This window comes from Carassius carassius, chromosome 42 (genome assembly GCF_963082965.1).
Source record: "Carassius carassius chromosome 42, fCarCar2.1, whole genome shotgun sequence".
Lineage (NCBI taxonomy): Eukaryota > Metazoa > Chordata > Actinopteri > Cypriniformes > Cyprinidae > Carassius > Carassius carassius.
Genome location: NC_081796.1, coordinates 6,728,150 through 6,755,536, shown reverse-complemented (window position 1 = coordinate 6,755,536; position 27,387 = coordinate 6,728,150). Strand labels below are relative to the sequence as shown.

At 39.6% G+C, this 27,387-nt stretch overlaps 1 protein-coding gene and 1 long non-coding RNA gene across 2 annotated transcripts in view; one reads left to right on the top strand and one right to left on the bottom strand.

Annotated features, from left to right (window-relative positions):
* LOC132124125 (rho GTPase-activating protein 21-like) overlaps positions 1–27,387 on the top strand; it is a 126,670-nt gene that overhangs the window by 25,818 nt on the left and 73,465 nt on the right. The gene's annotated exons all lie outside the window — the stretch shown is intronic.
* Positions 22,693–24,051, bottom strand: LOC132124173 (uncharacterized). Its single transcript, XR_009426725.1, has 4 exons — positions 24,013–24,051; positions 23,682–23,840; positions 23,439–23,531; positions 22,693–22,974 (listed from the first exon to the last, which is right to left on the bottom strand). It is a non-coding gene; the product is annotated as an uncharacterized LOC132124173 (long non-coding RNA).

Genomic DNA, 27,387 nt, shown 5'->3' with positions numbered 1-27,387 from the left:
AGAACTGGTTGCATGGGGATGTCTGATTTCACAGAGCACTCGTGACTGATCTCTGGTGTTTTGTAAAAAAAACAAAAAAAAAACAAATATATATATAAAAAAAATATATATAATATATATATATATATATATATATATATATACACACACACATATATATATATATATATATATATATATATATATATACATACATATATATATATATAATTTTCTTTTTTTTTTTTTCATTTCAGAATATTTCTATAATGTGCATTTTATAGGGATAGTTCAATGCCTTAAAAAAGCTATGAAACTGATATTTTGACTAAAATGTTAGGGCTGTCAATAAATTAAAATGGCTTTTTTTTTTTATCAGTGTTATAATATTTATTCAGTTACTTTTGGGTTATTAAATCTGTATTAAGTGCATACTTTTTTCTGTAAATTGTATTGTATCGCTTGTATTTAAAAAAAAAAGACATAATGACAATGTTAAAAGGAGCATGTTTACAGTTTGATGTTGATGAAGGGGTAGGCTACTTGAGGAAGCAAGTAAACTGCTTCAGACAACTTATGATTTAAAATTGCAAGACTTGATGCATATAAAGCTAAATGACTAATATGAATATCCATAATATATCTGCACATCATATAACACCAACTTAGTATCATGAGCTTCTTAATAGAAAGGGTGCCATTTTAATCAGTCCTTGCATGCTCTTGTCTGCTGTAAGTGTGCAGAAAATATATATGACACTACTTATCATACACTTTGGGTACTGTCTTAATTATAATCAATGACAATGCTTTTTCTACACTCCTAAAATGCAGCACATTATCATTCAGTTGGTATTATACAGTTGTATATTTTGGTACCTTCCTTGGTACTGTTAAACTACAAAACCCTAGCACACAGCTGGGGCAGCTTTCTTGTATGTGTATGTGTGTATGCATATACTGTATCTCTGGCTTCTTTTCAAAGTTCATTTGGCATGCAACTCATAGACAGACAAGTGAACGACTGTAATCATTGTCCAGCTCTGTCTTTCTGTGTGATTGGAGATGTGGGTCGTGCTGTGTCGGGTCTAACTTGAACTAATTTAATTTTAGCTCTGCTGAAACTTTTTGCAAGCATGCAGAACTGACAGGCCTCTGTTTGGAGCCGTGAACACAGTCTTTGTGCTAAAGCCTGTGGTATGATATTCAGTATTCACACTCCAGCACCTGGTCATCTGATGGGAAAAAAAAATCACCGTCCCATGATGGGTAAATCCTCAACCTTCTAGAAGGGCCAAAATCTTTTAGAAGAGCGTCCCATTGTGTTGTTTTTGTCTTAACTCAGTTCATTGTGGTTAAATGAGCATAGTTTCATCATTACAACGATCGATCGCATCCCTCATAAAGTGTATTAAAAATTCATAGCAACCCGGCAGTGAAGATCCCAATTATATTGGTCTTTGGGAGCATCTGTGGAGTCCCAGGGGATTCTAATTGGCCCACCTGCTCCGCTGAGGGTGAGGGGCCCTGGCCCCTCTTTGTGTAACTGAGGCCCCAGCTCATGCTCACATTATGGTTGCCCTGACAGTACACCTTGAACAAATGTATAGAGCGTGTGAAGAGGATCTGAAGGGAATTAAAGCATTAGAGAAAGACTCCAGACTGAGCTGGTTTACTTTTCACTGGGGCTGTATGTCTGTACTAATGATACTACCTGTGGGCTTCACCTTCTGCATTTTTTTAGATCAGTCTGGCTTCTGGCATCTGGCCCATTCACAGACCTTCTAATGCATATTGCACATGAAACTAAGGAGTAACTAGCTAAGAATAGCAACACTACTAACTTAACCATCTATGGTACGCAATATGATATCAGTGAGGAAAACAATATTTGTTATGTTTTTCCTGCTTAAAATTGGACACTATAACAGTATCAATAAACATAATAATTATTTTTAAATTTATTTATCAATTAAAAGTTTGTTGCCTCAAGGCAACATTGTACCACAATGGACAAATTGAAACATTTGACATTTTCATGAAGAAATAATTTATATATTTACTGAAATCATCAATTTCTTTAACTAAACACTTGAACAAACACATTTATCAAGTTTTTAATGAATTACACATTTCATATTTAATAAAAAGTAACATTTATAATCCAGCTGTTGCCCTTAGGCAACATTGTACCATCGTGGAACGCAAACCATCATATCATCAAATTATGATATCAAAACATTACAATTGGTGTTGTTTCAAGTTAAAACATTAACAATCACCATAACCTTATCCTAATATGAACCTTATCCTAACAAGCATGCACATACTGTACTCACACACAAGGACCTGCATGTACACGAGCACTTACACAAAATCTCCTTCCTCACTAATGGCACCTCGCTGCTTGTGAAAGCTAAGGAAGCAATTCCTCTCAACACATTTTGAGCACTGCACTTTTACAATGCCTGAACAACCTGGGTATTTGCATCTACCTTTCCAAAGATGACAATGACCGGTCTGAACAATGCAAACCAGTGTTGATGGTCGTGGTTCTACAGGGGTTTTTGGACGCTTCTCAGGCTGTTCTTCCTCAGTGTGCTGTGATGGTCTCCCTCTTCTCTTCAAGGTCTTCTTCTCCATACAGAGACATCTTGCAACTTCAGCTTTGAATTTTGCAAGGCTGCTCACATCCTTTGGGGGGATGCCACAGTCTCTGCTGTCTCTCCGGTAGAGGAGCCAGGCCTCAACAACAGCAAAATCAAACATGCGGAAGACCACTCGGTGATACCACTTTTTGGATCGAATCTTTGTTCTGTAGAGGGCAATAAGGGAGTCTAGTAGATCAACCACTCCCATACTTTTGTTGTACTTGGTGACAATGCTTGGGCATTTCACCTGGACTGTTGTCTTCTTTTTTTGTCCCATCTCATCACAGTGGTTGCTGGATTCGCTGACGCAAAGGTGGAGAGGAGAGTGACTGCTCGATTATCATGCCACTTCACAGCCCTAAGAGCAACCCCATTGTAAATGGTCTCCTTTTCCTCAAAAGCCCCCCTTCCTTTCCTTTTCATGTCCTATGTTACCACTAGCGCCTATGTCAGGCTGCCCATTGCAAGGAGAGATACACCCAGTGTATACCTCAAAGTTGTAGACCATGCCACTGCTATCAACAAGAACAAAGACTTTATATCCCCAGCGTTTTGGCTTCTTGGGATTGTACTGTTTCATGGGGTTTTTTCCCTTGAATGGCACAATTTGTTCGACCACACAAAGATTTTCATCAGTTGGGATTGCTTGGAACTGCTCCAAGAGGGATGTCAGCAGTGGGCGCACCTTATACAGCTTGTCATAAGCTGGTTCTCCAATATATTTGTATTCAAACCTAGTATGCCTGGTATGGCCTTATGTGATTCCATTATTGTACAATGTTGCCTCAAGGCAACATGCAGTTTTATGTAATTTCCTATGATATATTTGATGATATATAATGTAAAGTTTTTGAAAATACTTCTTTACTAACCAATGAAGGTGATTCAGATTTTTTGTAGCTGATTATCTGGACAGAAATGAGTGGAAAATGCCTTTTTCAGTGGAGAAAATATGGAGCCATGTGACATGTGCACGTGTGCTGAAAGAGGGAACAAAATGAACCCATGTGGGTCATGTGACCACTCTTTGGCATTTTCATTGGTTAAATATGAGTTCCCCTCACCTTAGAGAGCACTGAACAATTACATTTTATTAAGTTTTTATATAAAAAAAGCTAAAATAGACTGTGTTGCCTGGAGGCAACACCGTACCATAGAGGGTTAAAGGATTTGTTCACTTTAAGAATAAAGATTTCCTGATCATTTCCTCAACCATCATCCAAGATGTTAATGTATTTCTTCAGTCGCAAAGAAATTTAAATTTTTGAGGAAAACATTTCAGAATGTTCTCCATATAATGAACTTCAGCGTGCACTAATTGGAAGGTTTTTATATATATATATAACTTTTTTGCATTGAATCGGCTTATGTTATGAGAGCAATATCAGACTGAAATAATCAATATTAGTTGATATCTTATTAAACATTTTCAGGTTGCTACCCATGAGCAATCCCAAAGAATTTACATTTACATTTAATCATTTAGCAGACGCTTTTATCCAAAGCGACTTACAAATGAGAACAATAGAAGCAGTCAGGTCAACAAGAGAACAACAACAGTATACAAGTGCCATGACAAGTCTCTGTTAGTCTAGTACAGAATGCATAGCCAGGGTGGTATTTTTATTTTTTTAAATATGAAAGACAAGAAAAGGAAAAATGAGTAAAGACTCAGCTGTACGAATTGAGATTGGGAGGTCATTCCACCAGCTCGGCACAGTCCAGGAAAAGGTCCTTGAGAGTGATTTTTAACTTCATTGGGATGGCACCACAAGGCATCCTTTTTAGTAAAGTTTGCAGCTTTGCAGGTTCATAGCATTGAATTTTTGAAAGATTCTCACAGTTTTCTTTGAGACAACTAATATTCCCTTGTTTTCAAAGTTATTGAGCAGCTGATTTTAACTTTAACTTGATGTGTGATGGGACAACTGGTAAAGCCTGCTAGCAGTGTACACTAAGAGAAAACTAATAGAAATCTGAGTGCGGAAGAGACATGTGAGGGATTATGTTATCAAAGGCATATTCTGCATGGATAACCAACATTTTCGGACATAATTTCACTCCACCCACTCCCAGGAGAGAATTCCCTATCCGTTTATTTCACCCTGATTCTGGGGAAGAGTGATAGTGAGAGAAGCGCCTCTGCTGCTGCCATAAAGGAGATTTCAAGACCACACAATCACCTCTTCTGACATGAGAAAGGGTATGCTAAAAGAGAAAGAGAAAGTGACGTGACATTCAGCCAAGTACTCAGAATTCGTGCTCTGCATTTAACCCATCCAAAGAGCACACACACACAGCAGTGAACACACACCCGGAGCAGAGGGCATCATTTATGCTGCGGCACCCGGGGAGCAGTTGGGGGTTCAGTGCCTTGCTCAAGGGCACCTAAGTCATGATATTGCCAGCGCGGGACTCGAACGCGGGACTCAAACCCACAACTCTAGGGTTAGGAGTCATACTCTCTAACCACTAGGCCACAACTTCCCTCTCCAGATCAGCTGCATTCTTATGCAGCACTTAAACAAGTGTGTGCTTAATATGTGTTAAGAAACTGCTCAACAAATAAATAAGACTGTGGAAAGTGGATATTTGATTAAACATGATTAGATTTACTGATTTATCTGTGTTGTACTACCAAGGAGGGTTCATAGCGACTAGAAGTCATTCACTTTCAGTGAGAGTTGAGAAACTAATGCGACATGCAACATTACATTACGTGAAACGTGCAACAAAATTGAGCACAGTTGCATTTAACTTTATGCAAATGAATAGTGGTTGACCGATACAACAGCTGATATTTGACATTTTTAAATATTGGCAATAGCCGATAAATTTTGGTCGTTAAGTGTCGTAAACTGGACTTTTATTTTGTCAGCAACGTTTAACATTGTTTAATAATGCTATAATCCTTTTTTTTCATATGCCATCAGTGCTCTGCAAATATATGCATTTGATTTAAACAAAACTTTGAATATACAATAAAAAAATTTTTTTTCAAGACTTCCAATATACATAAATATTTATTTCAACAAACTTTGGTGAATCCAGCTGTTAAAGCTTTTGAAGTGTGTAAGTGATTATGTTATAGTTTATTCAGACTGTTCTCACATATATATCTCTCACACTTATTTATTGAAAATTGTAGCTGTGATGGTTTAATTAGGGTGCCAACTGTGCACTGTGCTTAGGTCTTTAAGAAAATAAATAGGCTACACTCTGAAATTCATATGCATTCAAACAGATTCTTTCAGTTTCTAGCTGTATCATCGTGTTCAACTAATTTGAGAAAAGTTGAGACAGAGACAGAGACAGAAATGAAAGTTGATAGAGCAAGAAAGTTTCATTATATGTCAATAGAATGGAATCAAATCCAGTATTGATTAAATTGGACCACACCATTTGGCCTTTTAGTGGGGGGACAACTGATTTGTTCAAAGTAGAAAGTCTTGCTGCAGTTGGAAAGCCTACTGTAACCAACAGTACAGGGACGAGGCGAAATCTGAATCATGTTTTCATTATAGAAGTGTCTGTGCAGTTAGTTAGTCCTGATGCTTTTACTCACTGACACTATAAAGCACAGTACATTACCATTTGCATTGAAAATCAATGTATGCTAATGCAGCACAGATACTCTCTCCATATTTTGTGCTTGTACTATACTGACATGAAACTGCTGCCTCCAAAAATACCTTGCAAAAACACTGCACTTATAAAAACTTGGTACAGTGGAAAATACCATGGTACAGTGATGGTATCTGTTGGCAGTGCCACTAGGGCTTCACTATGAAATCATATATTACAACAAGCTTTATACAGTTATTTATTTATTTATTGTTATGAAGTATACACCATGCATGCTTCCAAAAATTCCAGTTGTATATATCCAATTTAATTAACCGTGTAATAACCAGACTAGGTAGATGTCTCAAACACATTTGTTGTGACTCAAAATAAATCTGTGTCTCTCTTTTCTAATTAAAACACATGAGTGACGTTAATGCTGCAAATGCGCTTGTTTTCTGTCTCTCTGAATTGTTTGTTCCTCTACTGTGTGCTTTTATCCGGGGTTTAACATGCTCTGACTGTGAAACAGGAGAGAGAGAAAGCGAGATGTCTTCTGTGAAGTGACACAGGTCTTTTGGTGCAATGCAGGCAGGAGGAGGTGGAGCTAGAGGAGTCATCAGAGATGCATGTTCAGGGTGGGAGGGGTTGTTTTATGATGCTGTTCCTCAAACCCCACCCCCACCCACTTAAAAAACAAAATCACGCACACAAGCATTTATATATACCAAATCGCCATCTCTTAACATGCACATCACAACCACAGGTCAAAGAGGTGGTGGTTGCCGTGGCAACAGTGTGTGGTAATCTAGCGGCATGCAGCATGAAGGGCAGAGCATCAGTGATGCATTGCTGTAACTCCACCCACTCCACCTGCAATGGAGGGAAACTACACAGCAAAATACACACCATACAGACATACACTTCATTTCATTTCAATACACCGATAAACAATGTTAAATTGTGAAATATTACACTGTGAACTATTTTAAATAAACCTTTTCTTATTATATTTTAAAATGATATTTATTCTTGTGATGATATTTATTCTTGGCAAAGCTGAATTTTACAGCAGACATTTCTCCAGTCTTCAGTATCGCACGATTCTTAAAAAATCATTGTGATTTGATGATCAAGCAGCATTTGCGGAAATCGTGTAAAAAAAAATACATTAGTGTTTTTCAGGATTTTCAGGATTTTTTTACACAGATTTTTTTTTTGCACCTAAAAAAAACATACATGTACATATAGTCCTATATGTATGTATGCATGTGTGTATATAAGAAAGAGATAATAATAAAAATATACATATTAAAATATTTTTTTTTTCTGACTGGTTCAGCTAATTAACATGTATTCTTTTAAAAACAAATGCATGTATTAAAAAGGCGATTGGCTCTTTTTAGATGAAAGGCTCTTTTTAGCTGCTGCTATGTTGAGTACTGACATTTCTCCTATTCCTTTCATTGTAAGTGGTCCATCTCTTTTTATTTCGAAGTTAGTTTAATGAATATAATTGGTAATATCAGATTACCATCATTGTAATGTTCAGCAAAAGCATATTCGCATGGAAATACCATTGTACTTTCTGTAATATAATCACTCTTCTATATTTGCTGTGAAAGGGTGTTTTTTTTGCTCCCTGTGAGTCTCTCTATAATAAAGCTGCCATTAATTTATCATGCTGAGCGCTGAAGTCTGTTCAACACATCAAAAACACACAACATGCAAGATATGAGGCTGGTTTTATTTAAAAAACACACTTTATGGCTCATTGAAAATATGACAGTTGCTTGGTGATCTTGTGTTGATATACGATGGGTTGACATCATGTTTTAGGTTTTGAATGCGGTTAGCAGGCCTTATCCATATGTAAGTGAGTGATCTGCACTGCTTTCATTTGAGAGAGCACATGCATGCCAGAGATGAGTTCTCAGAGCTGGAGTATTTCCTGTCTGTGAGCCGTTTGACCCTCCCTAACACACATACACACAGATACAAAAGAACAGCACAGCAAAACAATGTATTAGAGTGAGATAAAGACAGAAATGAAAGTTGATAGAGGAAGAAAGTATTATCTGAGAGAGATAACCCTATAAAGATAGACATATTGAATGTGGGAGTGTATAATAGCGTCTTTATTGGGTCCAGCTGGGCTGGGGTGTGGTCATTGGCCGAGAGACCCGCAGAGTTCAGAATGGAGCTATAGTCAGAGTTTCTGAGCCCGCTGCCAAACGGCCCCGGTCATACATAAGTATGTTTGTGTGTGTGTGTGTGTGTGTATACTGGCTTCACTGCATAGGAGGGAAAAAATGCAGTGGCATGTATTTACACAGAATAAGCCACTTAACGGTCTCATAATGCCTTGTGGCATAATAGTGTCTGCAATAATGCCAGTACTGACATGTGTAAACATGCCCCTTATAACGGTCGCAGTTGTGCTGGGAGTATTATGACATACTCTAGGCTGGCAGGTCAGCTGTCATATGGCACGTCCTGTTGTGTAATGTGGCTGCCTTGGGCCTGCAGTGTCCCTCCCTGCCTGCTGTGCCTTAGCTAAATTTTCTACTTTGTGTATTCATTGCTTCTAACCCTGCTGACCTTGCACTGTAACTAGCTTTTTCTGGGTTAATTAATTTGTTTAACCCTCTGTGGTCTAAGGGTGTTTTGGGGGCCTGGAGAAGATTTGACATAGCCTGACTCTTGTACTTTTTTCAGTTGCTTATAAACATATGCATGGCTAAAGTTTTAAAACACTGTATTCAGTACAAACTGGGCTACAATAATATGTAAATAGCATGTCTTTTTGAGAAAACAACGTTAATGCGTGGTTAGTGAAAAACTAGAATTTTGAAGTCACTGAAATAAGGCCATACACATACAGAACATTTGTTCAAAAGACATTAAAACCTGGATCTTTTAACCTAGAATTTTTGCTTTGAAATTATGTGAAAATCATCTCATTTACTCATAAATATTAGTGTGATTTACACCTGAGCTGCAGAATGAGCCGTTCAGTCAGGTGTGTGACTGAGAGGGAAGAGTTACAAGAAAGAATGTGAGGACGAAATAAATGTATATATTTTTATTAGAAACAATCATAGCTGACTTTCAAAGCTTAATTTTTTGTATCATTACTAAGTCACATGATCCTTCAGAAATCATTATAATATTCTGATTTGCTACTAAAAAAGCAAACAAACAAACAACAACAAAAAAACATCATTTATAACATTATTTACATAATATTATTCATGTTGAATATTTTTTTTTAATGAATAGAACGTTCAGAAGAACAGCATTGTTTGTAACATGATTATTGTATTTATCATCACTTGTGTGCTAAATAAAAGTTTTAATTTCTATATATACCGACTGCAAGCTTTTGTCACAGTGTCTGGGTTGTGTTCCCTGGGTTTCCACTAGGTGTCCTCAGTTCCCACAGTGTTTATCATTTATCACTTCCTGTCTCCTTATTTGGTCACCTTCTTCCTTGTTTAGTTAATTGATTGTTCCCCACCTGTCTCCTGTTTTCCCATCATCCTTTTGTGTATTTATACCTGGTCTGTCTGAGTCTTAGTCACGGAGTCCTTGTTTAGTGTTAAACGTTAATTCATGTCCGTCAATGCCTTGTCTTGCCTTGCCTTGCCTTGCCTTGCCTTGCCTTGCCTTGCCTTGCCTTGCCTTGCCTTGCCTTGCCTTGCCTTGCCTTGCCTCGCCTCGCCTCGTTTATGTTATGTTTGGATTTACCGGTTTTGACCCTGCCTGGACTGTGTATTCTCTTTGGATTACCCCTTATTAAAGACATACTCGCAATTGGTTCTCTCTCCTGTGTTTTCCATAACACCGAACGTGACAGAAGGACTCCGTCACTACAAGAGCCAGCGGTATGTCGGCTTATGTCTCCTCCCCAGCCACAGTGCGGGAGAGGAGTGGATTTGAAGGAACTCGCCTGGTGGTTTTCCGGGGAACCAGAGGAGGTCGCCGAGGAGGGAGTGGTCGAGAGGATACTCAGCACCGCTCTCAACCAGGGCCGCCCTTCGACCCGGGTCTCGTGTGGGATGGATTAGAACCACCGTCTCACCATGGCGGACGGAGAGGAGAGAGGAAGCGCACGTCCGCCACAGTGGCGTCACTGCCCATGATGGCCGCTAGTCCAGCGCCACGGTGCAAGATGGCCGCCAGCTCAGCGCCAACGCCCAAGAGGGCCGCTGACTCATTCTTGGACTATTTCGCTACGCTGTCCAAGATCCTAGAGATTCCCAAGACGGTTGACGTCATGGCTGCTGAGCCAGCGCCACAGCACAAGATGGCCGCCAGCCCAGAGCCACAGCACAAGATGGCCGCCAGCCCAGAGCCACAGCACAAGATGGCCGCCAGCCCAGCGCCACAGCACAAGATGGCCGCCAGCCCAGCGCCACAGCACAAGATGGCCGACTCAACTGTCTCCAGACAAGGTGTCACCGACTCGCCAAGAGAGAGGGCGAAGGAGGAGGAGACAGGCGTCTACCGTTCCTCAAAGCCCAGAGGACGTTCCCGAGGCGGTGCCCGATGCCGTTCCGGAGACCGAGGCGGTGCCCGATGCTGTTCCGGAGACCGAGGCGGTGCCCGATGCTGTTCCGGAGGCCGAGGCGGTGCCCGATGCTGTTCCGGAGGCCGAGGCGGTGCCCGATGCTGTTCCGGAGGCCGAGGCGGTGCCCGATGCTGTTCCGGAGGCCGAGGCGGTGCCCGATGCCGAGGCGGTGCCCGATACCGAGGCGGTGCCCGATGCTGTTCCGGAGGCCGAGGCGGGGCCCGATGCTGTTCCGGAGGCCGAGGCGGTGCCCGATGCCGAGGCGGTGCCCGATGCTGTTCCGGAGGCCGAGGCGGTGCCCGATGCCGAGGCGGTGCCCGATGCTGTTCCGGAGGCCGAGGCGGTGCCCGATGCCGAGGTGGAGGCCATTCCCGATGCGGTGTCCGAGGCCGCTCCCGATGCGGTGCCCGAGGCCGCTCCCGAGGCCGTGACCGAGGCAGTGCCCGAGTCCGTTCCCGATGCGGTGCCCGAGGCCGCTCCCGAGGCCGTGACCGAGGCAGTGCCCGAGTCCGTTCCAGAGGCGGTGCCCGAAGCCGAGGCGTCTCAAGTCTCCACAGGCAGTCCAGAGTCGAGTCAGGTTCCAGTTGACCCTCCAGAGGCGAGTCAGGGGCCAGTGAACTCTCCAGAGTCGAGTCAGGTGCCAGTGACCTCTCCAGAGTCAGGGCCAGTCACCGTTGAACTTTCAGAGTTAAGTCAAGTCACTGGGTGGTCTGCTGCTCCGCCCTGTTGGACTCCGGCATCGACCACAGGGGCGTGGTGGTCATCTGCTCCACCCTGGAGGACTCTGGCCTTGACCACAAGGGTGTGGTGGTCTTCCGCTCCGCCCTGGGGGGCTTCCGCTCTGACCACACGGACGTGGTGGTCTTCCGTTCCGCCCTGGGGGGCGTTTGCCCTGACTACACGGTTGTGGTGGTCTTCCGCTCCGCCCTGGAGGACTCTGGCCTTGACCACAAGGGTGTGGTGGTCTTCTGCTCCGCCCTGGGGGGCTTCATGTTGTTTTTTTTTTTTGTTGTTTTTTTTCTCCTTTTGTTTTTGTGTTAATGTCGGTCCCTGTTCCTTTCTGTTAGTCTGGCCCTCCGTCCCTCCCCCTGAGCCTCCACCTGTCCGCCTCCCTCCTGGTCTCTGTTTTGTGTCTGTCTTGGAGCGTCTGGGAGCCGCTCCTTAGTAAGGGGGTACTGTCACAGTGTCTGGGTTGTGTTCCCTGGGTTTCCACTAGGTGTCCTCAGTTCCCACAGTGTTTATCATTTATCACTTCCTGTCTCCTTATTTGGTCACCTTCTTCCTTGTTTAGTTAATTGATTGTTCCCCACCTGTCTCCTGTTTTCCCATCATCCTTTTGTGTATTTATACCTGGTCTGTCTGAGTCTTAGTCACGGAGTCCTTGTTTAGTGTTAAACGTTAATTCATGTCCGTCAATGCCTTGTCTTGCCTTGCCTTGCCTTGCCTTGCCTTGCCTTGCCTTGCCTTGCCTTGCCTTGCCTTGCCTTGCCTTGCCTTGCCTTGCCTCGCCTCGCCTCGTTTATGTTATGTTTGGATTTACCGGTTTTGACCCTGCCTGGACTGTGTATTCTCTTTGGATTACCCCTTATTAAAGACATACTCGCAATTGGTTCTCTCTCCTGTGTTTTCCATAACACCGAACGTGACAGCTTTTGAATGGTATAGTGTATATTGTTACACTTGGAATAAGACTGGAGTAATGATGCTGGAAATTTAGCTATGATCACAGGAATAAATTAAATTTTCAAATTTATTCCAATAGAAAGCAGTTATTTTAAATAGTAAAAAAATATATGTCACATTATTACTGCTTTAGCAAATGCAACTTTATGCATTATGGATCAAATAAATACAGGCTTGGTGAGCAGAAGAGATTTTTTACAAAAACAAAAAATTCTTACTGTTCAAACGCTTTTCACTGGTATTGTGTCATGTTGAAATATATAAATGAACATTACATACCTGGGATTTGCAAAGTGTATGTTGTTTATGTGCTCTGAAGGACAAAAAAAAAAAGGGAAGAGACTCATTTTGTTTTCATCTTGCTCCGTATTATACCTAAAGGAAGTTTTCTTAATCACAGTACTGCTTTGTCTAGTACTGCTTTGTTAAGGAGTTTCAGCTTTTCCATAAGCGCCACCTGCTGTCAGTGAGTGGATTTACAGAGACTTATATTTACATTCAGTCAGTGTGCAGTTTTTGTCTGGCCTAAAATGGACCGAATTTGCATGCCCTGCTGTAAATTTTGACCGGTTGATGAAAAACAAGCTTATGTGGATTCTACACATTTAAACAATTCAGATAGGTTATCTAGTATTATTTATGGAGCAGATACATATAATAATTTATTAATCAATTATCATTTTGACACTCTAGTATAAATTCTTATTCAACTTGTGGCTTATTCAGTTTTAACACATGTATGAACTGAATGAAATGGTCAGAAGTGATTAAAAAAAAAAAAAATAATTCTCAAATAGTTTTACTTCAGAAGACATTGATTCATCCACTGAGACAGAATGGATTACTGTAATAATGACTGCTATGTGCTTTTCAACTATTCACTTTATATGGACTAACAGATTGATTATTTTACTAAAATATTTTGTTTGTGTTCATCTGAAAGTAAGTTAAGCTCGTATGGGATGGTATGAGTAAATGAAGAGAGAACTTTCGTTTTTGGTGGAACATTATTTTACTTTCTGTATTTCGCAAAGTACATGTAGTTTGCTACTTTTTATTGACTTAGTAGAGAGCATCAGGAAATGATTTGTCAGGAGAGGAATTCAGAATTGAGCCTACACATTAGCACAAGCATATCTTCGATCCTCTACGTCACAGCCACAACTGGTTTTCATATTGAATTATACATCACAGACGTAACCACATCTTTCCCAAAAGTTAAGCTTAGTGGTTAATGTTGGAATAGTTTACTGTTATGAGACCCATAGTTGCCTATTGGTGAATTTCTATTCCTACCATCCAAGTTTGTATCAGTTTTTGATTAGGTTCATCATCAAGCAATTAACACTTAAGTGCAAGGTATACTTCAGTTTTGATGGGAAAATTAGCATATGCATACAGTCAAACATATAGTCTTTAAAAGTGTACGTCATCTGATAGTGTGCATGAATACATTTCCTTGACAAAGATAATTGCTGTCCTGTGTCTGTGCTATTTCTCTTCAGAAGTAACGATTGATAAAAAATATCGGCATTCTCATTTAACCCTTTAAAGCTTATGATAACACCGGTGTGATCAGTCTTGGCTTGTCCCTGAAGTGTACGATCACACCGGTGTGATTAGAACTTCAAGGGAGTCACATCATCAACTGCTGAATTTAAATCCGTATTTGTGCTTTGGCTGGAGCAGAGCCAGATCGAACGCACTGAGCGCTTATAATATTATCACAAATATTCAGTGTTTTCAGACATTTAAATAGACATAAATTCTAGCAAAACCTTACATTTACAGTTTGTAAAATACACACTGATGTCTGTGGTAACGGCAATAATGATTCTTACAAATATAATCTGACTACATGTTTTTATTTATATCATATACAGATTGTGTTGGTAACTATAAAGATTACTCTGCTCTTCTTCCGGTTTACCGGAGAAATACTATAACATGTTTCGGGAAGAGAGGATGGATTTGCGTGTTGTAAATCCCACAGCTCGGATTCAGCCCGAACTAACACGCCTATCACCCGGTATAGATCAACTAACATGGTCGATATAAAAGTGTTTAAACTACCAAATATATTTAAATGCACATATTTCAGAATATTTTTGTCACATGAAAAGCATGACATGTAGCCATGGAAACAATAAGGTGATACATTCTAAAATAACGGTCGCCTAAAAAAACTCACGCTGGGGACTCAGCTAGAATATTTAAAACTCACATGCGAAATAGTTAAACTAGAGTTGTGGGTATATTTAACCCCCCTCACATACACACACAAGCACTTGTCAATTCAGCCATCTATTGCTGTTACCATCACAAGTAGTTTGTTGTTTTTCTGCCTTGTCTGTTTCTTTTTTTGAATGTGAAACAATGAGTGGGGTCATTATTGCCACCTCTTGGATGTACTAATTAGTGTGAAAAAGATCCAACATGTGCGAGCTAAATATAGAGAGTAAACATGGTTAGAAAAATCTGTCTGTGCACATACAGTATGCACGTTTTATACTGATGATTACATTTACATAATGCACACTGTACACATAGTCTAGTATAAGTATAAAGACTGAAGTATGTTTTGGTCTTCAGGGTTTGTTCAAATACCCAAACATAAATAGAAGCAATAGAAATAGTGATGAATCCTTTTGCAGACATTACTAATTAATGTGCGGTGTATCTTGGTGACTCCCTTATAAAGCAGTGATGTCAAAAGACCTGGTACTTCGGTACCAAGTTGGTTCTAAAAAATGAAAATATCACGGTACCAGGTTTCTTTCAGTACCAGTGTTACCGAGTACCCGGTCAACCCGGTTCTTGACGCATACAGCACTATGATTTCCGCGAAGCAGAAAACGTGGACGGAATCTCAAAATCCAGTCATGAAAATGAAACTTACATTTTAATATGGACAGTCACTGAATTTGTCAAAGTTAGCATAAATTAATCAAATCAAATCTCCATATGGACCAGTATCTGTAAATGTTAAGCCGCAAAAGTTGAAATATGAACCCTGCATGTTCTGCGTGTCTCTGTGTGAATGAATGAATGGCAGAGACGTGCGGTTTTGTTTACTACATAGACTGAAGCGTGTGACGCTTGCAGTAATTTCAGCATCTGCCGTTTCAATGAGGACATAAATACATAAACAACATCACTAGAACTGTTCTGAGTCACTTCACAAGCATTTTACAGTTTCATTTCAGTAAAACCAGTGTCAATTTAAAGGTATTAACGGCAACCTGTCAAAATAAAAGTACATTTTAACATAAAGGCATTGTGCTAGAAATATTACTAGTAGCCTATTTAGTAGAATGTATGTGATACTGATACTACTGTTGAAAAAATTAATAAAACTTAATTTTTTAAAGAAATAAATCACACAATATTTCTTCCATGTTTAATTTTTAATAGCAAATATAAAAAAATAAAATGTGTTTAAATTTCATTAATAAAAAGACAAATTAAATTTGGGTGAAACTTGTTTACTGTTTTTCATAATTATATTACTTGTAGAAAAACTTTAAACACAATTGTAAATAAGTATAACGAATGGCATTGGTTTTATTTTTACTGATAAAAAGTTTATCTTTTTTTTAATTAGCATATTTTTGTGTTTTGCTTTGGTACCGAGAACCATGGATTTTCACTGGTATCGGTACCAAATACTGAAATTTTGGTACCGTGACAACACTGTTATAAAGGATTGATTGCTTCCTCTCACAGGTATACTGTATGGTGCAACATTCCTCCCTGAATTCTTTCCTGAATTAATTGTTTTAAAAGCAGTTATTGGGTGCATTGGGTCATCAGGGAGTGAGAAAAAGTTGTGTGGTTGGTCCGTGTGTGTGTGTGTTAAGGAACCATTTGTATGCTCTCTCATTCACACAGCTTTTTGTCCCTCATTTCCTGTTTCTCTAATGTGGTTGGAACTGTCTGAAGAGTGTTTCCTAAAATCTACCTGGTGGTCCCAAGACTTTTGAGCTCCCTTAAAATATTTGCTTACTTTTTGTTCTTCCACCTGTGTCTGATTATTAGGGGAATTACAGAAACTGAAGTAATGGCATGCATCAGGTGTGATGCAGGTGTGGGAATGTATGTCCTCTTGAGCAGAGAAACAATTCCTGATGGATCACTAAGCTTACAGTATACATACATACACACATATCCAGTCGCCACATTCCACTCGGCATATCTCACTAAGGGCCCCAACTGTTTTTAATCATGTGGGTCACGAGGCGGCCCAGCTGCTTTAGGTTTGGGTGGGACAGTGGAGGGAGGGGGAGACCCTACACTCTTAATAGCGAACATATTTCTCTAGACCCGGCCCTCTTCTCCGTATGACTTCACCCTCCGCTGAGACCAGGCCTGAGCGCTGTCAAGAATGGGAAAGTTTGCCTCAAACCGGTCTGTTTTTCACTCAGACCTAAGTAAAGGACTCTTTAAGTCAATGAGGAATGATATTTGACTTATTTATGGCAATGTGTGTCTTCCGCATGCTAATTACTGTCATGTGAAGCTCTTCTACCAGTGCAAACAACATAACAATCCATAGATGTTACAAAATGTATTGGGGTGTCATTTACCAAGGTCTTAGCCTCATCATTGCAACATCATGGAGTGGACAGCCCCTCTGCAAGATATATGCCTTTAACATGCAAAACTAAACCTGTAAAATGCGATTATGTGAAAAGCAAAAAATCTGTCACTTCCATTTGAGTACTCGATGGGTCAATAAACAAGTACTCTTGGAGATATTTATTTTCATTCTTATAATTATTCCAGGCATCATTGTGCACTTATGAAGACATAGTTTCACTTTGGTTCTCCAGTCTGGACAACATGCTGACCCAACACTAACCAGTCAGACCGCAAGAAAAATTACTTGCCACTGGAAACTTTCTGAGTCATGTTTGGTTAAGATAAGGTGTAACAGTCTGTTCAGTGGGGCCCTCAAAGTCCATGGTGCCCCAACATGTGATGGATGAATTGTACAGTCTTACGGCAGTAGGTGCTGTTGTACTGAGCCTCATTCTACCAAGCATGTCATGGAGAGGTTGGGAAATACTGTCCATGTTGGTTGGCAGTTTGGACATCATTCCTTTTTCAGAAACTAACTCCAGAGTTTTTAACTCCCTGCCTTCCTGATGAGTTTATTTAGGCCCAATCCCAATTCTACCCCTTAGCCCTTCCCCTTTCCCCTACCCCTCCGTTTCGCGTGTTCACGTGAAGGGGTAGGGGTGTCTCAATTCTCTTTTGGTTGGAGGGGAAAGGGTAAGGGGAAGGGCCAGATAGCCCTTCAAACGAAGATTTTTCGGGACCACACTTCAAACAAAGGGGTATGAATTATCTCGGCAACATGGCTGCGAACAAAAAGACACATAAATGTAAGCTTTTCTGGCATAAATAAAGATTTTAACAAAAAATCATTTGTTTTATGTTACATTCAATTGTGAGTTCATATTAACGGTTACTCAAAGAAATGTTTGCAAAAAATCGCTAATATTTGCTAACGTCATATCATTAAAGACTGCATGATAGTGACACAGCATATGTCTGATCAGGGCGATAACTGCCATAGACTAATCCCCCCAATAATTAGAAATCGCTAAACCATTTTCTCAAATATTGCCTATTCGAGAGAGAGAGAGAGAGAGAGAGAGAAAGGGAAATTGTGTGTATTCGCGGCTGTGTGTTTATCTTTTTAGAGTGAGTTTACTTAAAAACAGCGATTGTATCCTCTCGTTGCTGTAAAATATAATGTAGAGATTCAGTATTTAAACTGTATTTAATAAAAGTCATGGGGCAGAGTTGACAAGTTTATTTTCCCCTGGATGTGTGAGCTGCACGATTTCCGATATGTGTGTGTGTCAGTAAGCAGCTCATTAATACAGAACGATAATTAAAGGCTCTAATGCAAACTAGTATATGTGTGTATTGAAAGAGCTAGACGACGAATGATGGTGTGTGACGTCATGGTAGTGGTGTCCCAATCCTTAGGGGAATATTTTCTCCCCTACCCCTTGACCCTCTGTTTCAAGGGACAAATGGAAGGGGTAGGGGAAGGGGAAGGGGTATAAAATAGAATTGGGATTGGGCCTTAGCCTGTTGCAATCTCCAACTCTAATCCCAGTGCCCCAGTATACTTCAGCATAGATCAAGCCACTGCGAACAGCAGCCTGAAAGAACATGTCAAGCATCTTGCAACATACACTGAAAGATCTAAGCCTTCTCAAGATATAAAGTCTTGTTATTTCCTTTTGGTAGATTGTCATTATAGGTTTTTCTGTATTATGTAATTTCCTGAGTTGCTCATACAGGACTGGATTTGTTTTTCGAAATGTAAGCTTGGGCACTGTTTTGCAGGTTACCTGGTTACTGTAGTTGAACCATTTGGCCTCTTCTGAGGGATTATGTTACATGTAGAGCATACTCTCAATCTGTCAGGGTTTCGTCATGGAACCCTCAAACAGATTCCAGTTCCTCTTAAAAGGCTTAAAAGATTGCTTTATTTTTTAAAAGCCTCAAACTTCAGGGCACATGCTGCCAAGCTCAGGGGGAGGTTTGAGATGAGGTTTTGGGGAGCTAAGACTGGAAGATTTGCTCCTCTGTGTCTTGTCGTTATTCAGTTACCTTTGCTTTTGCTATGTAGCTCAGACAGAAATGTGCAGCATGACCTGCACTTGCTGCCAACAAGAAGTACTCGCTGAAATCCCGCAGACAGACTTTCTCATCAGGACAGTGCAACACCATGGTCCTTTACCTGTGTCCATCTGTTCTCATTGGACACTTTGTCCACAGTGGGGTTATCATATCTTTGGCCCTGTCTAAAAGGGTTTACTTAATGAGGGCTTGATGTTCCCATGAAGTGTAGAATACAGAAGGGTGCTCAGGAGATCCACCTTTGCAGCCGCTATTCACCTTTGATTTGTTATTTTGCCAAGCTTGCATTGGTACAGACTTCATAGGACCATCATCTGACAGCCTATCTTGCATGTCACCAAAGTGCTGGCTCAGACAAGGACCACAAGTTCTGAGGGCAGCATCTGGGCCATGTCCATTAAACATTTTCAATGTTTTATAAAGACAGCGTCAGAAGCATCTAAAGACAAAAAGGACTGGACTGCTGCTTAGTGGTCCAAAGTTATGTTCTCTGTTGAAAGTAAATTTTGCATTTCCTTTGGAAATCAGGGTCCCAGAGTCTGGAGGAAGAGAGGAGAGGCACACAATCCACGTTGCTTGAGGTCTAGTGTAAAGTTTCCACAGTCAGTGTTGGTTTGGGGTGCCATGTCATCTGCTGGTGTTGGTCCACTGTGTTTTCTGAGGTCAAAGGTCAACACAGTCGTATACCAGGAAGTTTTAAAGCACTTCATGCTTCCTGCTGCTGACCAACTTTATGGAGATGCAGATTTCATTTCCCAACAGGACTTGGCACCTGCACACAGTGCCAAAGCTACCAGTACCTGGTTTAAGGACCATGGTATCCCTGTTCTTAATTGGCCAGCAAACTCGCCCAACCTTAACCCCATAAAAAAACTATGGGATGTTGTGAAGAGGAAGATGCAATATGCCAGACCCAACAATGCAGAAGACCCGAAGGCCACTATCAGAGCAACCTGGGCTCTCATCACACCTGAGCAGTGCCACAGACTGATCGACTTCATGCCACGCCGCATTGCTGCAGTAATTCAGGCAAAAGGAGCCCCAACTAAGTATTGTAAGTACATGCGCATTCTTTTCATGTTCATACTTTTCAGTTGGCCAAGATTTAAAAAAATCCTTTCTTTGTATTGGTTTTAAGTAATATTCTAATTTTCTGAGATACTGAATTTGGGATTTTCCTTAGTTGTCAGTTATAATCATCAAAATTAAAAGAAATAAAAATTTGAAATATATCAGTCTGTGTGTAATGAAAGAATATACAAGTTTCACTTTTTGAATGGAATTAGTGAAATAAATCAACTTTTTGATGATATTTTAATTATATGACCAGCACCTGTATGTTACTAAATGCACCTGTAAACTATTTAAACAATCTATTTAGACAGTTCTCACACTTCTTCATAATTATCTTAACACTTACCAGCTTATCTGAATGTGTCTATGACAGAAGCATGTGCTTTGCTCGCTGCCCACACTGATTCACTCTTGCCTGTGTCCAGAATAAAGGCTGATTCTTAATCAATCGCCCAAGCTTAACCAACCCCCCACCCAGCACAAGTGGCTACCAGTGGTCTTAGGTGGTGGGGCCATCTGGCTGTCAATCTGGGACTGATCCGGAATCGAGAGCTACCCTCTCCACGGTCTACCAATTCTAACTCAACCCTGCCAAAGTCTATTACGATTATCATAGGACAGACCAGATAATTTGTGCTTGGGTCAACTGTCCCTTAAATATAATAAATACATAAATAAATAAATAAAATAATATATATATATATATATATATATATATATATATATATATATATATATATATATATATATATATACATATACATATATATTAGTGCTGGGCGGTAATATACCGCCATACCAGTGTATTTAATTACTCAGCATTCGGAACAACCGTTATGCTTCGCCGCGGCCGCTAGACACTGGTTCAGACGGACCCTTTACAATGTCGCACTTCTAAGCAGCGACTGCGAGGCGTGGTAAGGGTAAACTCAGTAATGTTCTGGTGTTACGTTATAACGCCTTTTTCACACAGTCCATGTATATATATACATTTACGTTATAGCCGCGGATATGAGACCTTACTATTTACCATTCATTCTATCATCACCATTATAGCTTACAGGGAATCCAAAGTGCACCCCAAACACCAGACCTGTTGGTTATTGGAGGATCTTCTATTTCTGGTCTGTTACACGCATTAGCCATTTTGCAACGAGCCTTCAGCGCGTACTGAGTGAGCGAGCGCCTTACTCTGTAGTGGAAAACGTAGGTTTTAAGAACATGCTTAATGTAATTGAGCCGCGTTACAATATTCCTTCACGAGCCCATTTCAGACAGATCGTAATTCCTGCTTTGTTACAAAAAACATAAGCCCTATAGAGAACCAATTGAGTAAAAACACACTCAATATAAATAGTTATACACTGTAACATGTAATTAGTTGACCTTACTTAAAAAAAGTATGCAAACTCATTGCCTCAAAAAAATTAAGCAAAGTAAGCTTAAGATTAGTGAGTTAGAAAAGCTTGTTTATTTTAAGTTTTAAGTGTGCAGTACTAAATCAAGTAGTACCACTAACACGTTTTTTTATGTTCATGTAACTTAATAGACATGCTTCGTGTTAACTTAATTTTTTTCATTTTGTGTGGATTGCTTGATATAAATTTAACCCCACTTAGAATTACTAAATACCTACAACTTAACACTTTTAGTTCTGCGCACTCATTTTTCAAGTTCACCTAAATTAAAGAAACCAATTTCCTTGAATGGGTCCTTGTTGCAGCTGCCCAGGTTTGGGTCCAACCTGTGGCCTTTTTTCTCTCCCACATTTCTTATCTATTTTTGCTGTTACTATCTAATAAAGGCAAACACACCACAAACATATACTTTAAAAGAACACTCACTTGGTTGATTCAGCTCCATTACAACATTTATTCAATGCACATTCAAGTACAAGCAGCAGCTAAACAACAAAGTTGTTGTTTGATTTAACTGTAGAAAATGATATGGAAAAATATAAAAAATAAAACCCCATTTCTATGAGCTAATAACAGTCTCCCAATATTAAACAGGTAAACACCTGATAACTACAGGACTTCAGTGCATGGAAAAATCAGTGCATTTCTGATAAAAACTGAAAGTACAACAAATACTTTTGTTTACCAAATTGAACAGTCCAAAAATTAAACCAACACAAAGAAAAACATCACTCCTTGGGGTTTGTATTTGTACTACATTAAAACTATTAAAAGTTTTCCCAAAACACAAATGTAGTTTGGACAACCTTGCTAGGTTCTTTTCTGACATTATCATCCAATAACAACTAATAACACTTTGCAAACAGCTCTATTTCCACCATTAGCATACCTGCATAACATGGTACAGACTTCAATGGAATTTTTCTTTTTTTTTAATTGAGATTGTAAATAAGCGTGAACAGTTGCATGAAAGCATCAAACTTTCTCTGATAACAGCAGAACATTAATGGCTGCAAAGCTTACAAAGTGCTATCTGACAGCTGACGGCTCTTTACTGCTCTAACCCAGAAGACAGTTTTGGTGGGAGTTTTTTCTTTCCCAGTCCAAGCATCACAGTCTGAATGAAGTTGAGTGTATTTGCCATGCATTTTGGGTAATCCAAATGCAATGCATATGTAAGCCCAAACAACAGACAAACTGCCTGAGGCAAGTTTTTAATATGATCCATGACAATACCTCCCTCCAGAATGATGGCAGTGGAGATGGGCTGGAGGTCCACTGAGCCTTGACCCTCATGAGGACTATCTTCACTGACAACTGTCAGCACACCAACAGTGATGCATTCTAGGGCCTCGTCTCTCATTGTATCCTACAAAGACACACATTCTTCAGCATTGCAATTTATGCTATTCTAAAACATTTATTTTTAGTGTTGTAATGTTATCAGAGAATATGGCTTTAAATGTGTTTTCACATTGGATTGTTACAATAAAGCAAACAAAATATATTTGGTATGATTAAACTAAAGCTATGGAGATACAACAAGGTCTATACATTATTGAACAGTAACACTGACTTTTCAACCTAGACTCCTACTCCTTAGATTTGAAATTAATGAATGTGTATAACGTTTATGTGGAAAATTTTATTTTTATTTACTGGCTGTTTACATATCTCTCAGATTAGTTGTAGAGGTATTGCTATACAAAATACATCAGTCACTGTACAAAATGTATATTGTATATCGAGCAGATAGAATTACATCTTCTATGTCAACACAGGTATAGTTTTATATTCATGCAGACAAACTTTTTCTTATGTGCAAGTACTTACAGAGCAGGTCTTGTAGAATTCACTGGAGTCATCACAGAGTAAAATGGGAATGCCTTTGAGGACAACAGAGCGAAGTACTGTCACGTCTGGTGTCTAATGATACACAGAGAGAGAGAATAGGCCAGTTAACAGAGTAATTTGCAAGACACAAGAAGACAGGAAATAAAATAGGTTGGTCTGGATCGGCTCATTTAGAACTTGATTGATGAACTATCATACAGATCAAAAGCAAAATGAACCTACCATCCAGCTCATGTGTTGCATCAGCTCCCTGAGTTTCTGGCCAACAGTTCCCTTCTTTGTTTTGAAGAGTTCGATGAAACGTGGCGCGTACTGGTCCAGAGCCTCAAAGAAGTCTCCCTAAAGATTCTTACTGGCAATTCTATTAAACTCAGCAAACACCTGAAGTAGAGAGAGGGGTGGGTAGGGATGGAGAGGTGGCGGAAATCTACACCTAATCTACATCTAATACAGAGGTATTAACATTCCAACGAGTGTTTGGATTTCTAGCCACACACCTTGAATTGATTTTTGATTTGCATTATTTTATTGGTTGAGAATCAAAATAGCTTACCTGTCTCTCTGTGAAGAGTGCTGGCCATCGTTCAACCATGGTCTGTACAGCAGGTTCCTTTTATACAATTTCTTGTCTGCGTAGTGGAAATGATTGTAAGCACAAATTTTATTTTAGCATGCAATAATAATACAGTTATTATTTTAAAATACCTTTTATTGCTGGGACTATTGGATGCTTAAGCCTGCTTAAGCCTGGAAGGGGACAATTAAAAAAAAAATGCAACATTTTAACACAACCATAGCTCACCACAACTCACATACAAGTACATGTGAAAACTATAACATAAGCCTATAACCCACACAGACAGTACTCAGTATTAAAATGTACATATGTACAAGATGACCTTAAAGAATAATGTAAGCCACTGAGTATGCCAGCAAATACATTCATAACAGGTTATGATAAACGGAGTGTAAAGATCTTTTCAGACAGGGAGACACTCTACTCTTCTGTACCGAGTCTGATCTAGGTACTACACATGGTAACCATGGAAACGGCACAGCTACTAATATCGACTAGTGTTAAGTGCGGAGAGTTAAATAGAAATAACATTAAGTTAACATAGTTGACTTTGGTGATATCCCCAATCATATGTCGAAACACAGTGGTAATCCTGTCTTTGATAAAGACAGACTGTTATTGTTGGTAGCTAAAGTTAGCGAATTTAACATAATCCGAACTTTACAGCCGATCTTAAAATAAAATGATACATCCAGACTTGTTCTGATGTTCTGTTCTGAGTTTATAAACAACAGTAATAAAGCTCAGTAAACTCACAAACCGCCGAGATCAGTTGGTCATCATGCTAGTCAGTACTCGACAAAAGTTACTAGCATGGCATGACGAGCACGCCCGCGACCGTTACACTAAAGTTTTTCCTCAATTTGTACGTGACTAGTCTTTAAAGTTACCTATTTTCCACATCGAGGAAGTTTTGGATTGAAAAAATAATGAAGTATTGACCAAGTTTCATCAAAATATAGCCTCGTTATGTCCATGTTAGTTAGCTAGCGTTAGCCGACATTACTACACACACATCATCACTAGCAAGCACACACTGGCGCTGACTTAACGTACAGAAACAAAACGGTCTGCACAAGGGTAAAATATTTACTCACCAAATGAGTGTGCCAAGCACAAGAATCGCTGTTATGATGAAGATAAACACAAGTGCCGTTGAAGCGATGTTTAGGTCCAGCTCCACCTGGTCAGTTGCGGGCATGATGTGACATATCTGCAAAATTACAAATCCCATTCCCGCCCTACGAAGCAGCTTGATTGGTTGGGGTTAGGCATTTCACGTGGAGTGGTTAAGATTGGTCAGGGGATATGACCTGTACAAATCAGGTTACGTTGACTTGTGTAAGCATGGACGCCTGGCCAATGGCTATTGAAGGGTGGGGCCATAGTGGTGAACAAATATCGCCGTCTAGCGTAGAGAGAGGATTGATCTGCGCATGCCCACAGATCATAAACTTACTTTTTCTAAATTAATCTAACTCAAGCAGACTGAGCTGGTAAGATTTTTCAACCTCAAAGTACAAGTAGCTTACTAAAAGCAAGTGTTAATAGCAGGTTGATAAAAACTGATTAAAGTCAAATTAATATTTTTAATTAAATACCATGTTTGCATTTACGGTGTAGAGTTCCATATAAAAAGTTACATCTTTGTATTTGTTCATAACTAATATAACATTTTCATTTTTTTTTTATAAGGAGCTGTTTTTGTTTTATACAGTATGCTGCTAAGAAAACACCATAGAAGATGGGTAAAGAATAGCTCCATCATTGTTCAATGTAAAAAAAAAACATACTTTGTTAGTTTTAATAAATAAAACATTTTTTAAAAATCAAGGAAATTTATCTGCCAATTTTTTCTTTTTGCTGTATCTAAAACGTACCGAACCGAACCGTGACACCAGTGTATCGTATCGAACCGAACCGTGAATTTTGTGAACCGTTACACCCCTAATATATATGTATATATATATATATATATATATATATATATATTTTATATACATGATATGAAATCAAAACATTGAACAAATGTTGTGTTTGTGGACTAAACAGACGCCGATCAGTAGCAGACTTCAAACACGTCCTGTGTGAAAGCACAATGAGTCCGTGCTGCGGACTGCATATGCACCGCAGGCAGATTATGCATATATAATATCCATTTTATGCAAGTGCTGTGGGGCTAAAATTGTCACCAAAGGCGGCAACCCGAGCAATTTGCTCCAGCACCTTAGCCGCAAGCACTTCTTGGAATATCAACCAGCAGAAAATGCATTGTACACCTGATTATGCATGAAAAAAAAAAAAAAAAAACGTCATAAACCGGAAGTCCCGTATAATTTTGAAAAAAAAACAGTATATACATTTTTGGTCAAACTGCCCAGCACTAATATATATATATATATAATGACAAATATGAATTAGGTGTCAATGTCATCTTAAATAATCAGCTCGCGAGTCTGACCAATATATTGGTCTTTCACTTGTGCAGACATATACATATGTGTATATATTTCCGTTTAAATGCATGTGCCAAACATCACTTTCCGTTTTCTACCACATAACTGAGATAGACTGTATGGCGTTATTTCACTGACAAATGTTAAGAGCGTATTATTGTAGCGCGAAAGCACATTAATACAATGCGCAAGCGTGAATCTCTCCACTCGCTTGCGGATTTCCTTTGCTCTTGCACAAAACCGGACGCGCACACTAAGAACCACGCTGCTCTCGCAAAGAGAGACTGCGCGCACTTAAAATGTTTCTCTCCTCTCGCTCAAACTGTGTCCTGTGCACTCTCAAATAGCTCTGTGCTCATGCGCTATAGATATTAATTGTTTTTGCACATGAATTAAACATTGTCAAAGGTTATAATTTTTTTTATAAAGTAGTCTCAAAACAGATTTGTTCAGGGCTTTTTATTGTTTCTTTAACATAAATTGGTTATTGTAGATACTTTGTTTTGTTTGTTTCTGCAAATGAAAATATCCATCTGCTTTTAGATCTTTGTTTCAGTTGTTTCTGTGATGTACTGAAATATAATTACAAGCACTTACATACGAGTAAAGGCTTTTATCGACAATTACATGACATTTATGCAAAGAGTCAGTATTTGCAGTGTTGGCCCTTCTTTTTCAGGACCTCTGCAATTCGACAGGGCATGCTCTCAATCAAATTCTGGGCCAAATCCTGACTGATAGCAACCCATTCTTTCATAATCACTTCTTGGAGTTTGTCAGAATTAGTGGGTTTTTGTTTGTCCACCCGCCTCTTGTGGATTGACCACAAATTCTCAATGGGATTTAGATCTGGGGAGTTTCCAGGCCATGGACCCAAAATTTCAACATTCTGGTC